Here is a 19,546-nt window from a genome sequence, read left to right on the forward strand (position 1 = left end):
GTAATTATAAAGTTTACTCAATTCTTTTCCTACACTGTTAAAAATAAATGTAAATTTACAGGTAATGGTCTGTATTTTTTTACAGATTTTTCCCGTTTTGTCATTATACACTGAAATGCATGTTGTTTTACAGATTATGATATTTGCTTTAATTTAATTTTCCACTATTTACAGGCAATTGCACGTATTTTAGTATTACATTAAATTTCTGTTTTTTAAAAGAAATGTTCTGTATTTTTACAGAAAAATTTGTAAATTTACATAAAATGTTGATTAATATTTTACAGATTTTTTCTGTAAAAATAGAAATGTAGAACTACAGAAATCCACAGCCATTCAACATGTTTTTTCCTCTTCCATTTAAGATAATGCGTTGGTGAAAGTTAGTTTTTTAAGGTTCAATTATAGTATTGGTACATACGGTGTGTAGGCCTTCTATATATTATGCATTGTTTGTTTTACTAATATTTTTACCTCAACTTGCACATGCTTATTTTGAAACTGCTGATTGGCCTCGACTTATTCTACTCTAAATTTCCAGAACACATCTATAATTGATATGTACATTTTATGTTTTTCCAAATCGAGCTCTAAATGCGTAGCTTTGTGTGTGTGTGTGTGTGTGTGTGTGTGTGTGTGTGTGTGTGTGTGTGCGCGCGCGACGCAGATTCAAATTTGCCGCCGATTACTTTTCCGTTAGTCCCGCCCACAACAGTTCCCGGTCAGAGGTGTACAGTGATGGAAGGGCGAGCGCCGCGGGTAATTTGAATTTATTTCAGGGCAGGCTATGCTTGTGGGTCGTGAGACTAACAGTAGTGCAAAGCAATCGTAAAGAGCAGTTGTCGTGGGCAGGAGAATTTATTTGAACACATCCGTCTGTCCATTCTTCGGAACAGTGTGAGGAAAAACGAAAAACTAACACGTCCTTTCAGCGAGAAGACCACAGCGGACATCATACCAACCGATCACTGGCTGAGGTAAGAGTTAAATTCTACATGTGTGATATTTTATATCGTGTGGCTACACATTTATATTGTTTATAGTTTTGAAAAAGCTAATGTTAGTATTTCTAAACGGTGTTCAGACACATAACGTGGTAAATGCCGTTGAAAGCAAAACTGCAGCAGGTATCTTTCAATTTTCCATCTGTTTTAAACCAAGAAAGATTAGTTATTTATAAAGTCCATTCAAGTGTTAAATATCTTCGTTTAGATGTGATAGTACCGCCATTTTTTCAATCTCGTTTGATACACTGAACGATTAATGTGGCTAACTGCCACTCTGCAGCCTGTACAGCTCATACTATAACGTTACGTTAGGTCTAAGTTATACGTTACATGAAAGCAGATGAGAGTACAATATGAACAACATTATACATTAAATATTCTGAGCGAGTCTGCTTGCAAACACGAGTAGTATGCATATATTAGTGTTATAATAAATACTAATAATAGAAAAAAAAATTACATGACCTGAGTAAATTGTCAATACTGAATCATTAGATACATTGGATAGTTGGATATAAAAATTCCAGATCAAAGAAGGTTGAGGATTTGCATTGTCTTAGGAATGTTTGAATTAATGTAATAGCCAACTAATTTTTATTTCTTTATGATTTCAGGTCATGTGGAAAGATCTACAGCAGCATTGCAGTCCAGGTGTGGAAAGTACTATTCTTATACATCAAATTCTTTGTTTACATCTTTTCATGCTGCTGTTCTCTACAGTATTTTTTGTTGTAATTGTAACTAGAATCATTCAGAAACATGGCTTTTCCTATCACTGCTATCCTCACACACATCTCTACTTTTCATTCCAGCCAGATGATCAACCAGTAGCTGCTCGCATCTCAGCCTGCTTGATGGAAATTTCCGACTTTCACCTGGATGACATTTACCTTCAACTCCACCTTGCCAAGACAGAAGTTCTCGTGGTTTCAGCCACCCATCCTTTGTGTTATAATCAATCAGTTAAACTTCACAGACTACAGTGCTGGAACTGCCTTATCTTGAAGATTTGCCCAGTACAACATAGGGAAGACCAGGCCATTCCTATCGGAAAATGCTACACAACAGAACAACAACTGGCTCTGCATGCCTGTACCTATACGCCCTCCAGAAGCTTGCGCTCTGAAAGTGAACAGCATCTTGTGGTGCCATCCCAAAGGGGCACAAACTCACTTTAACTGACCTTTACCTGGACTGTCCCATGCTGGTGGAATAACCTGACTAACTCAAACCATTTTCAAGAGACTGCTAAAGATGCATTTTTTTGTGTGTGAACAATTGTCCTGATGATACTATCTGATTAACTGAAAAAAATAATTTCTATGCATACTGTGCTAGACTAACTGGAAATTGTCATTGTACTTATTGTTGCATCCATTCCCAGGTGAAAAAAAAGTACATTTCTATAATCTACTTAAAGTGCTCTATTTTCGTGCACTAATTTTGTACTTAATATACTAAAAATTCTTCTTCTTTAGTACTTCTTAAGATCATCTTGAGAACATCTAGGTGTACTCAACTGTGCTATTTTGAGACAGCATGAAATATGAACTAAAATGTGCTTTTAATATACTATCTCTGTTTTTAAAAAATATATTTAATTACCACTTGTAGTACACTATGGATTCAAATGTACTATAAGTGGTATCTAAATAAATTTTTTTTTAAATACAGAGATAGTATATTAAAAGCACATTTTAGTTCAAATGTATGGTGTCTCAAAATAGCACAATTGAGTACACTTAGATGTTCTTAAGATGATCTTAAGAAGTACTAAAGATAAATTTTTAGTATATTAAGTACAAATTTAGTGCACTAAAATAGAGCACTTTAAGTATATTATAGAAATGTACTTTTTTTTTCCACCTGGGTTGTACTCCTTGTAGTCACTTTGGATAAAATGTAACAGCAATATTACAGTATAAAAGTATACAGAAATTGTCTTTTAATGTATATGTTCTATATACTAAGCTTGAATTTCCTATAATTTAAGTAACTTGACATACAATGTCTTATGTACAATGACTAATACCGTACATGTGCATGTTCCTTTGATTAAATGTATTTGGTACTATATTTTGTTAATTTAACAAATTGGTTTTTAATTTTATGCATTTCTAAGTAATTAATTTATATATTGATTGTAGTTGTGAGTGGTTCTGTAAAAATAAAGATTAATACTGTAAAATGCAAACATTTGTTTTTGAATTTATGTGCTAAGTGCCATTTTTATAAATAATTTCTTAGTTATTGTACATGGAAAATCTATATTTTAAAAGTAAATAACTGTAGATGGACAGAGCAGCTTGATAAAATAACCCATAAAAACCTTAAATTTGCAGAGATTAACCTGAAAGTTAGTAATTTTCTATGTAATCTGACATAATTTATCATTTTTTTCACGGTTTAATAAATTATTATTCAATTCAATTCAAATTTATTTGTATAGCGCTTTTCACGATACATATCATTTCAAAGCAGCTTTACAGAAAATGGATGTCAACATTACAATTTAAAGAATGTAGTTAGCAAATAATATACTTTAGGTAATTACAATCACTATTAGCAGTTTAACTGAAGGTAGAAGTAATGAGCTCCAGGAAAATGAATTACATTAACAATAAATTAGGATATAGAGATTGTGCAATGTGAATGTTGATCTAGATGATTGCGTCTCCTGAAGTCCTCGCAGGAGCTGGCGCCGTCTCTTCACAGGTGATGGTCATCTGAGGTCTTCTTAAGAGGCTGGATCCAAACTGAAGCTGATGTACTCTCTAGTCACCTCAGGGCGGGTGTCCCGAGGTAAAACAGAAAAGCAAAAGGAGAACAATTAGCGTAGCTGCTGTTCATAACTTTAAGCAAAGATAGTCATGTGCAGTTGATCTGGTATGAGATGCGTTATGTGAATGCTTGGCTAAAGAGATGCGTCTTTAATCTAGATTTAAATTATCAACAGTAATATACTGTAATTTAATGAATTTTGACTGTAAAGTCTGTTCTGTATTTTTACAGTTTTTGTATGTAATTTTGTGAAATGGTTATTTGCTGTAATTTAACGGAATCCGTCTGGAAACTCTGCTGCCAGACTTTTTACCGTTTTTTTACAGGATTTTTTTTTACAGTGTAGTTCTTCAGCCACTTACTTACAAGACTTTTTGGAGAAGTGGATAAATGCATGCCTAGCATACCTGTAATGCCATGTCTAACGTGACTCCTTCCCTCCCACTAGATGGCGCTGTTCGCCATAGGTTGAGTTAAACTACCTTCAAAAAAACTTTATTTGTTATGCTTCATAGCATCAAGCACGCAAAGCACAACAGCCATGTTCCCATTCTGCACAGCAGAGAGATTGCATGATCCAATTGCATCTGTTTCCAGTTTGTTGTGTAAAGTCCCCTGAGAAGCTATGCTTGTAAGTTTATCGCTTATAATTGTTATTTGATTGCGATAGTTGAACATACAGTCTAGGCAGACTTCCCTAACTCTCTCCTATGGGAGCATCAATAAAGATTGAGCTGGACTAGGACCTGCTCTCAGTTGTTGCCCTCTCTGGGTTTATTGTAGCTTTAAACATGCATATCAATATGGTTAATTTTAAGTTCCCCCCAGTTATTAGCTGCAGGGGGGTTTAAAGCAGTACCTGTACAGATATCGTTATGAGTATATAAGACCTTAAGGGGGTGAGAGCTGGTTTATCCCGGCTCTCACTCTCACTGGTTGTTTCCCCGATAATTAGACTGCACCTTAAAACAAGGGGGTAAGCTCCCCTTTTCAGGGTAGATTAGATATATTCCTTTTTTGAGTAGAACTTGGCGCATGAGAACTGAAGTGTACTAAGTCGCAAGAAGCAGCCCTCTCTCTCATCTGTTGTTCTCCCCAGTCCATTGAATTGGGTACTGAAGCAGAGCTATGCTCCTTATGAATGTCTGCAAGGTTGAGATTGACAGATAAGGTCTGTCAATCTCCCCAGTTCATTAAGTGGGGGGTTAAATCAGTGATTTCCTCCCTGGCACACATGACTATGAGTATAGAGCCTGACAGATGGAGATGTAGGGGGTTGCACCCATTCTCTCACCAGTCATCTTCCTCAGTTTTTGGATCTTAAAGCGTGGTTAATCTGGCTATAGGCTCCCCTTCTAGGGTCGAATAATATACTCAATAGCCGCGTTTCCACTGCCGGGCCAAAGGCAGGCATGGTAGTGTGTGCCAGGGCCGGTCGCGTTTCCACTGTCACTTCCGGGGCTTGATTGTGCCTCTTTGGTGCTTCCTCTGTGCCAAAGGCATGGGTTCTTCGGCCTGCCGAAAACCTTGTTCCAAAGCGGGCCAGCTGGGGCTTGAGCCGTGGTTGAGGTGAAAGGCGGAGCTAATCGTAGTCAGGTAATGGTCTACACGCTGAAATGGGTTGGGTTGTGTGACGTTTGATCAAGGGAGGTGTGTTTAAGGGTAGTTTTTAGATCAGCGCTGCGGAGCTAGCGGACCGACAGTGGAAACGCAACTTGATTTTGGCCTCGGTGCCTAAGGTCTGTGGCCATAGGCCCAGCCCAGCATGCTGTTAGCCCTGGCTCGTACTGGCCAGACAGTGGAAAAGCGGCTATTGATTATATGCAAGGACCAGACAGATGAGAGGTGATATGATCTAAGCCATGTCAATGACACTTTGAGGATGCCTTTGCTTGATTGAGTCTGAAGCACATGTCAACTAGTCCAATGGCGAGACGGAACTTCACAGGCGGAACTTCACTATGTTCCTCATGGTTCCGGCTCCACTGCTGCTGAGGCAACATGGAAACTGAGATCATGGGGTTGGCAGATGGATCTCTCAGAGGGGTTAGACACAGGCACCACTCTTTCTCTGCTTTAGCCAGGGGAATCCAGCGCTATCTGGCTGGGATCGGAAGCCCGCTCTGAGGTTTCTTTTGCCCAGGGGGAAAGCCAGGTGCTTCATTTATCCGGCTCTGAGGAGATGGATGTGCTGAGCATCAAGGAGGAAATGCCACCTCCTCCCTCAGCGTGTGAGGACCTGGTGGAGGTTATTTCTCATGCTGTGTCAAAGTTAAACATTGATTGGCCAACCGAGAAACAAGGCGCTCGTCTGAAAAGCAAATTGGACAAGCGCTTTTTGTCATCAAGCACTACACCCACCACGGGGCCTTCCTTTCTTCCCAGTTCTCCATAATGAGTTCCAAATGTATCTCGATGGGTCCTGCATATTATAGAAAAAGGTTACAGAATCCCGTTTGGTTCTCATCCACCACGATTCAATGGGGTGCTACACATGGTAGTATATCCCGAATAAGCTCTGGTTATGGAACAAGAAGTAAAGTACCTGTTAGCAAAAGTAGCTATAGAATGGGTTCCTCCACCTGACAGAGATGCCGCTCAGACTGCAAGGAATTCATATTCTGAACTACAGAGATGACTGGCTTAATCTAGCAGAGTTGAAGCAGATGGCATTTTGGCATTGAGATGTCGTTCTCGCTAATGTAAAAAAGCTGGGGTTGAGACTGAAAGCCAAGAAGAGTGTACTTTCTCCAATTCAGAGGACCACTTTTCTCGGTGTGGTGTGGAATTCATTGACTATTCAGGCTGTCCTTTTGCCTGCTCGTGTAGCTGCAATCATCACAGTCATAAGAGACAAAGCTAGGCCAGTCACTCACTGTGAAACAGTTTCAGAGACTGTTGGGTCGGATGGCAGCTGCGTCCAATGTGATACTTTTTGGCCTGCTGTACATGAGACACTTTCAGTGGTGGCTCAAGACCAAGGGGTTTTCCTTGAGGGACAATCCACTTGGTATGATCAAGATCATGCGCCTTGATTATGTGGTGGAAACCTTGGTTCTTGTCCCAGGGTCCTGTGTTAGGAGCTTATTTGTAATCATGTCTTTCTCACGACAGAGGGTTCCCTTACGGGATGGGGAGCGGTAATGGTTGGCCACTTAGGTAAGGGTCTGTGGAGGAGTCATCATATTTCGTAGCGCCTAAATTGCTTGGAGATGATGGCTGTCTTCATGGCAGTGAAGCACTTCCTAAGAGACCTAAGAGGCCATAATCTGTTTGTTCACATAGACAACACATCTCAAACGTTGAATCGGCCAAAAAAAAGCAGATGAGGACCAACTTTAGCCGACGGTGCAGAACAAACTGAAAAGAAAACTGCTCAACAGCTGACTATCGGCATGGTGTGTTCCGGGTTTTACGCTGAAAAAATTGTTGTTGGATCAAAGTAAAAAAAAAATTGCTAAAAATGTTTTGTTTACTTAAACTTGTTAAAAGTAATCAATTTATAAATGAAAAAACAAAAAAACAAATCAAGTTTGAACAAACCTGAATGAGTCCATCATACTGGAACGCAACTCCCAGCTCCGACATCTGACTTCTGAGTTTAATTATAAACCATTATTTGGTAAATGTGTTTCCATTGTAGATTATGTGCATGTCTTCTTCTGTCTCAGTTTAGCACATATGATTCTATGCACATTTTTTAAATTTATGCACATATTTTCATCCAGCATTTCTTATGTGATATCCCAAAATTTGTATAACAATAAGTGGATGGAAACATGGTATGACCCATTTCAGATGTGGCCAAAATGACAACATTAGTGGTTACATATAAATATATTTAAAAGTTTGATTAAAATTACTACTAGAGACAATTCAGTAGTCACTGGATATTGATAGGGAATATAATGAAAATATAATGAAATACTTTCAATTTATATGTTGCTTGCAAAAATTATATTTCACCGGAATATAAAATACATGGATGTATTTGAATTGCTGTAAGTGAAGAAAGATTTTTGGATGGCCTTTTGGCATCTACTTGCTGGGAATTAACTATACACTAAACCAAAAAAACAAATTTTGACCCCTTGTTGTGGCCAAACATTGTAACATCGACTCAACCAATGGCGTGACTTGGGGCGGAACTTGCCAGAAAGAGCTTTCAGTCTATCCAAAGCAGGACAAACGGTCATTGTTTTTTTCATTTCTCTGCTTCACATTTATCAGGCATGCTTGCAATATGTGGTCTTGCTTTCTGCACATACATATAGGTGGAGGCTGCAGATTTAGCCTGGTAAAAAGTATGTGCTGCATTGCATGTTTATGTGGTGACCTGAGGTCAAATCTACTGGAGTCATTTCCCAATCCTACATCTCCCTCATCATCCACCTCCCCCCATCCCTTCCAGTCTACTCTCTCGCTATCTTTGGCAATAAGAAAGAGGCTAAAAAATCAAGTAGTGTAAGGTCCTAAATCTAAAGATTATGTAACACATCCAACATGGTTTTAGATTAACTTTCTGTATCATTGTCATGGTATAACAAGAGCTTTCCAGTGACAATCATTATTAAGTTCAGTGATGGTTTAACCTTAAAGACATAATTTTTTAATTTAACATGTTAACTTCTGTTTTGAGACTATTTTAACTTGTCTTACATATGTTTACTAGAGTAGAATATAAGAAATATGTTTTCAAGACTTGTAAAAACAAACTAAACAAATAATTTTTTTTCTGTCCTATATCTATTTTTTTATTTAAAAATAGACTAGTGCTAGTGTCTAACGAGTTATTTACTGTGTAATTAACTTTCTCGCAGAGTTTTTTGTTTAGAATTTTCAAGTGACCCAATCTTCATTGCTGTCATCATACATTTAAATTAAACAAAAAAATAAAATACTCAAAATCATGCTTTCTCCATTATAATTCACATTGCTTGTAACAGAAAAAAAAAAAAAAAAAAAAAAATCACTTCACACACACTGGCGCTGTGCCAAATCCTGCTCGGAAATATGACTCGCATTTTCTGAAATGGGCCTCATTGTTGAAAAACTATAAGAACAAAAACCCATACATCTATCCAAATAACAAGCGTATAAAGCAAAAGTAAATGCATTTAAAAACAAATTTATTCAGATTCACCCAAAAACAGCATTCAAAATCCATCCAATACATTGATGCACTTAGTACATGATTTATTTAAAACAATAGTCACATTGAGCTGAAATGAGAGCTGGAACATGACAGTTTATCACACATTCTCTGACACATTCAGCTGTACTTGTACTTTGTACTTTTTAATTTTAAATTTTAAATCAATTGGCCTTGGTTTACTGAGCAGATAATAATACTAAATGTACTTATTTATCATTTTTCCTGTAATACATTTTGCAAAACAAGCTCCGTTTCAGACATGCATATGCTTATGTGTGGGATCCTAAGCCTAAATTTGGTAACCAGGATTTGTTTTCTCCCATGTTAAATATTAGACAAATACATAGTAATAAAACAATTATAACTAAAGCAATAGATTGGGGGAAAAAAAGTATGAAAAAAGTTTGAATTGCAGAGATGTGAAAATGAACATTGTAGAACAGTGCAGACATCATTGAGCAACAGTGAAAATATTATCCTCCTGCACAAGTGGAAATTAACATTGCATTGTCTTCAGTTTAGTAATCAGACAGTCTTTTGGGGGCTGATATTTCTGAGCCTGGTGATGGTGGATTGTTAAGTGGCGTATCATTCAGAAGAAAGGAGTGTTCAAAATCAGAGCCGCTGTAACACTGTTCCATTGACTCAGAAAGAGGGAGGGACACAGGCAGGAATATCAACCAAGGGGGCCCCAAAACAGACAGCTGCGAGGGTTCTCTGCTTGTAATTAATATACAGAACATTCCAGTCCAGATTTCAAAGAAAGAAAGTAACTTGCTTTTGTAACGAAATGTAGCGGTTATTAATCAATTTATGGATGAAATATGAATATAATAATTCATAAGGTTATGAATAAATTATGATTCATATATCGACCCAATGGGGAATTAAACATATATTGTGAATCAATTACAACGAATTATAATCAATTACATATATGATTAGTTCTGGTTTAATAATTATTTAGAGAAACTGCTCGTTTGTCCAGCAAACTAAGTCCCTCACAGAATACTATAAACGGAGTTATTCTCTGGCCATGAAAATAACTAAAGCATAAAGCGATCGAAAAAACGTTAAAGTGACTTGGGTTTTCCGCTGAAAGAACAAACAGAACAATCGAGCATGAATAACGTTTTAATATATGCAAACTACGAATACAGAGGTTATACATCTAAATATATATACAAGAAAATACACACCTATGTACAAGAATAGAAGTAGAGAAGGAAAGAGAGAGAAGGCAAGTAGCAAACTCACAACCAGTCCTAAGCCAGCACGGAAATCAGTTTCATCATCTAAGATTGAGAAACGGCAGTATACTTGCATTGGTTGCGTGTGTCGAATTTCAGGTTAGCGCTGGTGCAGTTCGTTGGCTTCCTCCGTTCAGCGGGAAGGTTTGTACTGAGGACGAGAGTGAGTTTCGCTGGAAGATGGCGATCCCGAAGCTGAGCGCGATGACAGCGCGTGGTCACCGGAGGGGTCCGGGAAAAACGTGCACGAAATGCCCGTGAGACAATCGGGAGAGAACACACACGAAATTGTGCGTCTTTGCTTTTATGACAGATAAGCCGACACACCTCCTTGAGGTGGGGTAGCCAATAACATGGGTGCAAAGTTGGCGGGAAAGCTTTTCCTTTGTTTGGCCTCACGACTTAATCTGCATGATTTATGACTCTCAGATCAGATCTCCAAATGGAGTGCGTTCTTCACAGTATCATTAAACACATAGAAAAATGCATTTATCAGCGGTGTGACATATCTCAGTGAATAGCTCGTGTCCGGAGCTTTACGGAGAGACCAAACTCGATAGGTCAGAAAGGCATAGGAGAGAAGTTATGGTTTACAGACAAAATTATATCGTTAAAATGCACACTAGCACAAATACACTCATTTAAACACTAGGAAACATGCATAGGCCCTAAAAATATATGAAATATATATTTCAGCATAGTGGTAGTTTACAAATACAGTTGAAAATGTATGATTGTGTGTTTCTGTGTCTGTCTGTGTGTGTGTTTTTGTGTGTCCCTGTGTGTGTGGGGTGTTGGAATGTGGATCTGGTCAGTCTCTGGGGGGGTTTTACAACCCAGTCCAGCATGCTAAAAGCGTTCTGAACATTCCAAAGTTTATTGATTATCCTGATACGTGTGCATACGCTACAGATTCCCCCTTTCGGCCAACGAATTTCCTGTGCGGACTTCGTTGGACGGTAACCAAGTTCGATGGCACATGGATCCGGATGGTCACGCAGCAGGTGGTTCCTACTGGTCCTTGAGGGAGAGCAGATAAGCACCTGTCCGTGGATTCTTGCATCCCTTTTATCCCTTGGGATAGGATGAAGGCCAGGCCCAGGGCGAGTGCGTACTTGATTGCCATGGAGAGGCAACGGATTGTGTTGGCAGCAGTCCAAGCTCGGGCTCTAGGTGAGCTGGTCAGGACAGGCAGTCGTGAGAGTGCTTGGAGGGCTGCATCAGTGGGAGTACTGTCACTTAGCTGGGACCCCCTTTGTCAATCCTCGGTTCCATTCCTGGATCTAAGGTGTGATGGTGATCCCTGGGGGAAGATGGGATTTCCAGTTCTGACTGGTCCTCTTTGCTTGAGAGACAGTGCACTGCCAGATGGCTGTGATAAAGGATGGAACTCAGGGGTACCTGGATCCTCTTACTTGGATTGGGCAGGCTGACATGAGTGGCGGTGTTGTGCTGATTGTAGATTACGATGGCAGCATGAGTGGGGGTGTGGATGAGCAGTCGATCACCCACAGTCTCGGCTTGTGTTCCGATAACTGGGGTGCGAGGCTTGGCCGGGCAGCGTGTGTCGCTGGTCATGGGCTGCAACCGGCCCATTCCTTCAGTGTGGTTTCTGAGGAAGAGCTGGTTTGGGCAGAAGTACTGAAAGTCTTTGGTGAAACTACACCTGCGAAAGTGGGGAGCCGGGCACAGCCGTGGGTTGCTGTTGTGGTAGGCTACCGCAACTGAGGTGTGTTTCTTGGCATGGGTGTTACGTTGCCGCCACCTGACATTGACCATGTCTTTGGGTCTGCCAGTAGCAAAGTCCAGCACAGTTTGTGTAGGATACTGAGGACTCCTATTCATAGCCACTCTGTCCATAGAGAAGCTAATTTCTCGCAGCAGGTCTGTCAACAGAGCTATAACCAGCTGATTTTGGGCAAAGTCATTCTGGAGGACTGTAAACAGTTGCTTCCTTGAGTTCGCAGTTTGGATCAGCAGGAAACTGTGAGTGCGGAGAACCACCGCAATACCTTTCCAGGATTTGCAGGTGGTTTGCAGGGTTTGGCTCTGTGTTGCGAGTTGCTTTCTCAGTTGTAGGCGGAGCTTGTTGTGCTGCTGATGAGGGGAGCAGGCTGTGATGAGACTCAAGTCTCCTGGTTGGTACAGATGCAACGGCAGTGGCACCTGCCGTGCCATCAGTAGTTCTGTGGGGAACACCTGAGTTGACTCCTGTACGGTGTCTGTGATGGCCATGAGCATCAGAGGAGGTTTTACCGTCCAGTCTTTCTGGTCGACTGACCGTGGAAATGTGATTCCTCGGTTTTGCAGTGAAGCTCGGTGCTTTGCGTTTGCAGTCTGGACATGACGGTAAACTTGACATCCTCTGGCGTGCTCTGCCACATCTTGCTGCATGCTGGGCCAGTGCGCCACTTGTTTTAATGTCTCGTCCGTAGTTCTGGTGCCATGGTGTTTGGCACATGGTGTGTCGTGGGTGTATATCAGTTCACCCCCCTTTTGGCCCTGTGGCAGTACAAGCTTTGGCGCTGTGAAGACATCAGGGACATACTTTAGAAAGTTTATTCCCACACGCAGCATGTGGTCGGTCTCGTGCAGTCGTTTGTTGCTAGGGGCCGCCGTGGGACCAGATGCCGGGAACGGGAGGTTGGAGGGGTCTGAGTGGTGGTACAAAACATTTCGAATGGAAATGTTGGAAAGTTTGGTTGTTAGTGGCAGTGGCAGTGAGGCGGGAAATGTTGCAGGAACAGTCCGCTGGCTGCGGGTTTTTGTTGCCACACTAAGGGTGGGTGAATGGGGTGGGTGTGACCATAGCTTGTCATGCAGGGTGCCAGTCTTGGCAAGGGCATTAATTTGGTCGTTCACGCCTTTGTCACGCCCTGGTTGCTTTAAGCATCTTTTCACCTTTTCCCAGTAAACGATCATGTCGTGTGCTTGGGTGAGGTGATCATGTGTCTGGAACATGTGTTGATGTTTCACCTGCTTGTTGCATTCAGTCTTGAAACCAGTTTGTTTCCAGCCCAGAAGATGGCATGTGAAACAAGGTCTGGCAAAGTGTGAGTCTGTGCACATGAGTTCCCTGATGTTATGAGCTGAGGAGACGTGAAGGGTTTTGAGGGTAGCTGCTGCTTCACCATATTGACATGACTGGGGACCCCACCTGCTGTTCTGTGGTTGGCAGGGTTGGTTTCTTAACCATCGTACCCCTGCATTTGCCTGTGGGATGCCCTCATGGTTGTAGGAACGTCCATCGACATAGGCCGTGGGCATTCCTTGGCACGCATTCTCTTTGAGGTATCTGTGACAGGCTGGTCGCTGTTGTTGGGGTACCAGTATCTCAAGTGTCAACGCTGGTGTGCTGTTATAGCAGTTTTGATAGGCAGCTGAATCTCCGCTCCGTGCAGACTTGTGCTTTCTGGCACGTTGTGGCAGTGGCACCTGCTGGTTCAGCCTCCTGAAGTCGCTGGTGGGTCGCCACTTGCTGTCTGGTTTGACAATGGACCAGGTAGGGACTGAATAGGTGCTGTTGCATGGGCAGATAACACCTTTTCCTTCTGTTGAATGAACAACCTCCTGTGCTGGTTCATGTGGGGCGATGTGACCTTCGTACTGCCTGATTAAGGTGGGAGGAGCATTTGGGTGTGTTGCACTATGCACTGTGTGAAGTTTAGTGAGACCACAGCATAAAAGGTCTTTGTCAAATGTCACTTTGAATTTGTGCAAGACGTTTCTGAGTCTTCGACAGTCTGCATCATTCTTTAGCGCACTTGCATCTTTCTGGATCTGTTGGCCTTTAGGCTCAAACCTTGGGAAGGGCTCCTCTGTTGTAGTGTAAGCTGTCAGGTTGGCTGTCCGAGGTGCAGCGCTTTCCTGAGTTTCACAGGCAGGCTGGTTAGCGACTGTGGGTACTGCAAGGTGTTTGTCCTCCATCAGCTCCGTTCTGTGCACCTGTTCTGTGGGTACCAGTTTGATGGAAGTGATGGAGATGCTCTTGAAGGATGCTGTGAAACTTGTGTTGCTTAAGCTTCCTTCTGGGACCATGGCAGCTGGTATTAAGTTAATGACTGTTAACTTGCGTTCAAAGTCATAGGGGCCGTGGTCCATTATCCATTCTAGATGGTGGGCTTTGGGAATGCTGATGTCTGTGACCATGCATTCGTTGAGCCAGCTGTGAACTACGTAGGGTGACACTTCAGTTAGCGGTGTGGCTTTTAGAGCAAGTCCAAGTTCCACGCCTTCAGGTGACAGTGTGAAGGAGCCCAGCATGTGGCTTAGGGTTTGACCACATGGCCTGTTGAGCCAAACAGCACCCCCTTTGGTGTAAGGTGGTACTACAATTTCCTGTATGTTGATCCAAACAGCACCCCCTTTGGTGTAAGGTGGTACTACGGGTTCCTGTATGTTGATCAGGATGCAGACCTGTTGGATAGTCTGGCCTGACAGGAAGTTGGCAGTGTTGACAGGAACAACAGGAAGCTGTACAGTCATTGGGGCCCACAACAACTCATTTGCACTGTCCGTATGAGCACTAGAGTGCATCAGGATGTCTGGAAGGACCAGGAAGTGATGGGTTAAATGCCGGTTGTTCCATTTGAAGTTCACAACGCAGATGTCCTTGACGGTCATCATGGTTGACAGACGAAAGTCCAATGGGAAGCGTATTTGCATGTTGACAAATGGGAGGTCCGGTGTTCCTTCAATGAGGGCACTTAACAGCGTGTGGCTGAAGGCTGAGTTGTCTGCCCACAGTGTGAGAATAATGTCTGTTGTAGTTACATCATTCAGCTGTGAGTCTGTCATGACCTTGGAGCAGAGGGAGCTACAGTCTATGGTGGGTTGAAGTGTGCCGGGTAGCGAACTTGAACTGTGCTCTAAGACCGGGTTCCCGCGGTTAGCTGGGAGATTTCCCGCGACCTCTGTGACCTGACCGTCTGGCTCAGGTGGCCTGGGTGACTGGGAAGGCAGAAGTTCACACACTTGAGCCCAGATTTTCAGTGGTCTGGCGTTCAATAAGGGCTCAAAACAGTCTAGCAGGTCTTTGTGAGTGGAACAGAGAAATGTGTCCATTTGCGCTACGCACACAGGAGGTACCAGGCTCACTCGACCAATGGTGTGGTGTGTGGGAGCTGTGTGTTCAAGGTGGACCTCATTTGGACTGTGCGACTGCACATTCAGCTCACATCTTTGTGACTTGAGAGTCTGAGTTTGTCTTTCAGCTTCATTTCTCAGTCTTTCAAAAAGGTAAGGACAGGTTTCTGGACAGTGATCGGAGTCTGGGTAACTGGTTGGAATTTCTACAGTCTTTTTAGACGCAGTTCTCTGCTTGGCTTGAGCTTCGTCGACCAAGTCTCGCGGCTGCTGAATAGACATGCTGCTTGAGCAGGCCAAGGCTGCCAGATGATCACTCACCGCAGGGTGCAGCTCTCGGAGAAGCAGAGGGTTGAAGATGAAATCTTCCTCCGTTGCTGGCTGGTTACGTGCTCCGTAGTACCCTCTTTGCATTCGGCTGTAGAAAGTGTATGGGTTATTCAGTCTGCCCCGTTTTAGGTCCATGGCAGCAGGGAGCCCTTGATCTGATGCAGGGTCAGAAAGCTTTTGGATCAGAACCTGTCGCAGGTGCTGGCAGTTGGATGTGACAGCTGCTGGCGAAGGTTCTTGGCCGTTGGACGTTTTGGGCAGTGGACTTTTAACCCCATTTGGAATTAGGGCTTCTTGACTGGTTAGGGGAAACTCGGTGATGTGTGTTTCCCCTCCCATGCCACTTTTCAGTACTCTGTAACCAGTGTCAAGTTCATTCACATAGTCTCTTTGTTGTTTCGGAGCCATAACTCCTTTCTGGGCCTGTTTGAGATGATTTTCACAGGTCAGGGCTTTAGTGTGTCTGTCTTTCAGCGTAGTCTCTGCTTTGGCTAGGGGAGCTTCGCTGTGTTGGAGTTTTCCAGTCAGTTTTCTACGCTCCACCTCCAGGTGGAGCTCTGCAAGGGCTTTTTGAAGTCTTTGCAGCTCCTCCTGCAGCTCGGGTTTGGATTCGTCCGCTGTCCAACGCTGGTTCTGGGTCTCGACAAGTCGCATTGGATCGTGGGCCATTAGTCGATTCAGGTTGTCGTCCAGCTGCTCGTTGCTTAGGTGCTGGGGATCCACAGCGTCGTTGGGCAGGATCGTGCTGGTCAGGGAGCCCAACCCGGTCTTGAGTCCGTCCCCATGGGTGCTGGGGCTGGCTGCTCTGAACACGTTAGCTTGCTGTTGGCGAGAGAAAGACAGCACAAACAGAACCAATGCAAGCACGCGCAGGGCTAACGACTTATAATAATGCATGATTATATAATTCTTTGGTTTGGTTCCAGTTAACTGGTGCAGACAGTTAGTGGAATGTAGGCTAGACACTTAATTGTCGATAGCCAAAAGGACCACGCGGGTCAATTTGTGTGGGTGAGTGCCGGATTTGAATAAAGATTTTGACAGGCGGTAGCCCTAAGAGTCCTTTGATGACTCTCGCTGCTCGGTCGTCTATCTATTACTCAGTTTTCCGTGATGGCTCTCACAGGCTCTGCTTTTACATGAACTGAAAGAAACAAACACAGTAGAGAAGCAAAACAGAACAGGGTGGATGCAATTAAATGAGAAATATAGCAGTAAACAAATAGAAAGGAATAAAAATAGAATCGCAATAAACTAAAACAGAAGGGCTAGAGGGGAGAAGTGAAACTTAAACTTCCTATTCCAGCTGGGTTTATGACGGTGTCCGGCGAGTGCACTGTTGCGTCATAAAACCTAGAGGGATGGTATGGATCGAGAGCATAAGGGTTGGCCCGCACCTGAGTAATTGAAGAATATGTAATATTCTGTGGCTTTCAATTAGGTGAAATGACTGTATGTCACTAATTTAGGCCTGGGTGAATTGTGGGTGCTCAGATAAGAACTCAATGGCAGGCAACCTTTCCTCGACGTTCAAACACTCTACTGCGGTGTCCGTGGCCACCTGTCCCCTTTGTACCACGGTGCAACCTCTCAAACAGGGAACACCAGTACAATTGCGCACTTCGGTAAGGTATTTGCGCCAACGGCCCGAGTGACCAGTCAAGATTGAGTTTTCCCTGAACTCAGAGTCTGTCCCCTTTACGGGCAGTTACTCCAAACGGGCGGTTCTGTCGTGCAGAAGCCTGAGCAGGGAAATTAAACAAAATTGCCGCTTGTTGTCACCCCGGGTCTCGTTGCCTCCCTGTACCTGATACACAACTCGCTGATGTCCTTGCGTGTTGCCCGTGATACGGGGTCAGAATGTCCACGATTCACACACGGTTAGTGTAAGAAGCGCCAGGCCAGGTAGCTCCACTCACTGGAACTCACTGGAGCAACCGTCAGCTCACCCCAGGGCGCTAAAGGGCCTTATCTGCAAGTGCACAAACAATCAGGTAAACACGACTTAATTGTAAATTTAAAACTCAATTTAAATCTTGTTTAAATAGAATTTAACTAATTAAGTGTGTAGGATAAAAGAGTAGGGGTCTAAAATGAACTAGCTAGAAGCAGAACAAAAGTAAAAATAACAGAAAACAAACACAAATCAGATGCACTTGATTCAAATTTGAATTAAACTCTGTTCAATTCAATTTAAATGAGTGCATAGAATAACAGGATGGGAAAAAGCGAAAAGAGGATAATTCAGAGGCACTTGATTCAAATTTGAATTAAACTTGTTCAATTAAATTTAAATGAGTGCATAGAATAACAGAATGGGAGAAAGAAAAGAGAAAGCCTTCCCTATTTGCAGATTTTTCCTAAAGAGAATTGCTTGTTGATAGCAAAATGCCAACTGATTGACACTACTTAATTTTAAAATTGAATTAAATGTTATTTAATTAAATTCAAAAATAAGTGTATGAAATAAGGGAGGCTTGGGTGTGCGTGAATATTATTGCCAGCCAATAACACACAGGACCCAGAACTAAGAGTGAATAAAATAAAACATTAAGTAATAAAGGGAATGAATTTCCAAAGTAAACTAAAGAAATAACTTGAGAGAGAGAAAAGACAAAAAGGGAATGGATGAAATAACACAAAGTGGAATAAAAATAAAATAAATAAACTGAAATAAAATAAAATAAAGTAGATCTGTGAATACAGGAAAAAGAATACAAGGGAAAAGAGAATTGACTTATCTGACAGTGTCCACCAGGGCGCACTCTCAGAAAGTGAATTCCCTTGTTGGAAGGGAAACAATTTAAATTAAAAATTTAAACGTGTTTAAATTAAATTTAAATCAGTAAACCACATTCCAACAATGATTGGAAAGCTAACCACCAAAAGCAAATTACTTTTACAACTCCCCGCAGTATAGAGAAGCAAAAGATAACTTGGAGATAATTTCAGTTCAAAGTATGGAGCGGCTTTGACTCATAACGTCCACGCGGTGGCGTCAATGAGTCCACACAACCAATAAGTAGGGAGGGGTGCCACACCTGAGTAGACTGCCCTCTGGCGTCTGGTCAGAGTTACTGCATCCCCCTTCCTTAATTCGTGATACAAAAACGAGCGCGCTTGTGGGTTTCTGACCCTTACGCTGTTTTAACTGCACGGTCACGATTACAACTATAGAACCTCAGCGGATTCTTTCATAAATATATGTGTAACGTTTTACTCACGGGTACACAACTCTGGGAATCAGTCCCTTTGGTGCAAACTTTAATGCACGCGAATATGTAACTTTTGCGGGATTGCTTCGCCGCTGTTACTAATCAACATTGGATCAGAATGCTGATACGAGCTCCAAATTATTACACATCAATCGATAAACCAGACGGACTGCTTTTCCGATTAGATCTGTAACGGGGATCACGTGGTTTTGGGTAGCTAGTCCAAACGACGTAACCCAGGAGCAAACCGGCTATTGTGAATTTTTGGACGACACAAGAAATTCAGATTTAATAGCGGGTAAATATAAAGGCCTTTAAAAGAGATTTAGTGGGAATATTCGCCACTATACTCGTTTCAAAACGCGTTGAATACGATTCAATTCGTTAATTCAAGCGGAAATTAATATTCAAAACTGTAACTTACTGCAAAGATTGTCGTCCTTCACAGATACGAGCTTGAAATATCAATAGACTGCAGTGTATTTCACGGTCAACCAAGGCTAGGCCTGCAGTGTTTTTAGACACAAACAGCAGCTTGTTAACGGTGCGTAGAGAGGACTCGTGCGTCTTCTCACTGAATAAAGCGCGCATGTAAGTTAAATCATACACAAATTATTCTACATTGCTCTTTTACCGAAAACCAAGTTTAAAACGTTGCTCGCGAATCCTCCACCAAATAATATATGTAACGAAATGTAGCGGTTATTAATCAATTTATGGATG

The sequence above is a fragment of the Chanodichthys erythropterus genome, chromosome 13 (assembly GCF_024489055.1).
Source record: "Chanodichthys erythropterus isolate Z2021 chromosome 13, ASM2448905v1, whole genome shotgun sequence".
NCBI classification, from domain to species: domain Eukaryota; kingdom Metazoa; phylum Chordata; class Actinopteri; order Cypriniformes; family Xenocyprididae; genus Chanodichthys; species Chanodichthys erythropterus.